This window comes from Pinus tabuliformis, chromosome 2_1, assembly GCF_031772625.1.
Source record: "Pinus tabuliformis cultivar Carrire ecotype Pingquan chromosome 2_1, CPIR1, whole genome shotgun sequence".
NCBI classification, from domain to species: domain Eukaryota; kingdom Viridiplantae; phylum Streptophyta; class Pinopsida; order Pinales; family Pinaceae; genus Pinus; species Pinus tabuliformis.
In genome coordinates, this window is record NC_142299.1 from 215,845,994 (window position 1) to 215,848,603 (window position 2,610).

Below are 2,610 nucleotides of genomic sequence, written 5' to 3' on the forward strand. Positions count from 1 at the left end.
CCTAGAACCTTAATGGAATCTCAATCAAAGGAAAGGATTAATTCCCTTAGTACCTCTCTAGACCACCACCTTTGTTGTTTCCCCCCAGTACTAGAATCTAGGTTAGGGTCTTAGAATCACTAACACTACTAATCCAAATACCACAACAAACTATTTTTCACATCGGAATATAAACAAAATTAAATCAACACGTGCAATATAAACAACTTTTTTACAATTTTCAACAACCCTACTTTGTTATATTAACAAACTATAATACAACTCTCTAGGGCCCCCGTACAAGGGATAATGGCCCTCATACATCCACTAGTACACGAATACAGGAACAACATACACTGATGGTTGAGCTGATGTAGTGCACAATCATAGCTCCTGTTGTCGTATCCTGAACACAACCACTAGTCCTTTTGCTCCCAATTTGTAGCACTACCTCTATTAATGGTCCTAGTCCTTTAGGTCACTAATAATGGCTCCTCCAACTACTCTCTAGCTTATCATTAGTCCTTCAACGCATCAACACATAGAGACTCTGGTTGAGTTGTTCACAACTCTATTTGTGAATAACTCTCAACCCATTGTTGCTCCTTTGCTCCTTTGGGATTTCTTCACTCTAATGCCTTCTTGTGCTACTCCAATGAAGACAAACTTTGGGTCGAAGGGTTTCCACCTATCATTGCAATATGTCCTTCTCTTCATTGAACTTGGGTTGATCCAACTACTCACTTTGGCCTCCTTCTTTTGTCCTTTGAAGATCAGTCACTAGAGCTTCCAACAATCTACCCCTTCTAGCAGTCCTCTTTGTCCTTCTAACAGTTCCCTGTCATTTAATGTAGATTCCTAGTGTTGGAACCAAATCCACTATTTGAGGGATTTTGGAGAGGAAATCTTCCTCCTTTAAAGGTGAATGCTTCCTCATCATTTTTTATAAGTACCAACTCGAATTTTACTCTAGAGGCATGTATTTTTAGTTTTCTTGTAGAGAAAACTTGAATTTTTGTAGCGCCACTTTCATTTCTCATAGCAATACTTGGATTGATTCAAATAATTAATTTTGGTGTCATTTTTAACTTCTAAAGCTTGTTCTCCTTTATAGGACTCTGAGTATCCTTGGGCTTGGCCATCCCAAGAACCTCAAAGCCTTTTGTATAATTTTCTTTTCTTCTTTTCACTTCTTATTCACATGCATATCTTATTCTTGTTTTTCCTATTTCTGCATTTAGTATTGATGATTCTTTTGCTGTAGGATTGGGTTAAATGATTGAAGTATTTTTTTTTGCAGGTTATTTACATAGTCACAAATATGATGCATCCTTAGAAGATATTTTAAAAGTCATATTTGTCATTCAACTACTTGGATTGGTTTACTAGTTCACAAATCTAGAAGTTCTGGAAGTCCCTTGTAGCAAAAAGTAGTAATTTTCTGTTATTTTTATAACATGTTAATGCGCTTCAATTGAGTTGATTCCACTTGTATTAGGTCATAAGAACATTCAATTTAATAAAAAAAAATACCCCAATGCATTTACACTTGATTAGTTTAGGCATTTGATAGGTTAACTAGCTCACTTGTTCTTGAATTTCTAGTTTTTAGAATAGTAATTTTATGCTATTTTTTAGCACATGTTAACAGGGACATTTTGGATTGATTCAACTTGGAATGGAGTCCTAATACATCCTAATTAATAAGAGAAATTGTCCTATCCCATTTTCATTTGATTTACTTGGTCATTCGGTGAATTAACTCCTCTTGTGGCAATTTTGTTTCGCCTCTAGCAACCTCCTGTAGCACTCATGTAGCATGTGTAAACTTGACCAGATTTGCTCCAAAATCTTGGTTTCTATCTCTTAGGCTTGAGTCATAACCCCTAGGCTCTAAATCCATGATTGAAGAAGAATAGACACCAATTAGGACATGCCTTTTTACAAAGTAGGTTAGGCTTATTTATTTGAATTCATGGTCTTAGGATTTCAATTACAAATTATTGTTCTTGCCTAGGATTAATTTCTTTTCAAAATAAAATTTCTAGTTTTGCAATTATTTTACGCTTTGATTTCATGACATTCACTCCATTACATCATATCAACGAAAGAAGGACACATTGTATGCTGCATGTTGTAACATTTTTGGTTTTGATAATTTAACATATTAGAAAAAAATGAAAAATCAAATATATTAAAATGTTAAGTTAGGATATGGACAAAAATAAAATAGAAATAAAATTTTAGGAATATTTATTATGATGTCCATATCAAAGAAAATGATAGTTTAGATTGCCCTAAAAAAGGAAGGAAAAATAAATAAAATGCTAGGCAAGCAAAGAAAGAAAAAATAATTGCTTTAGTTGAAAAAGAAATAAATTTGAGGGAGCTTGTTTAAATGCACCATTAAAGTTTGTTTAGTGTTGTTAATAAAGGTTAAGTTCTTAAGAAAAGTTAATTTCCTTTTATGATAAAGTTTGTCATTTGTAATAAGAAAAGCGCACATAATTTATCCAAGTTCAGAAAACGACAAAACATCAAGTTAGCGCATGATAAGCTCCTACCATCTTTCGACGGACAGGATGAATGCCGCCTAGATCAACGATGGAGGTATCATTTCATACCCCCTTC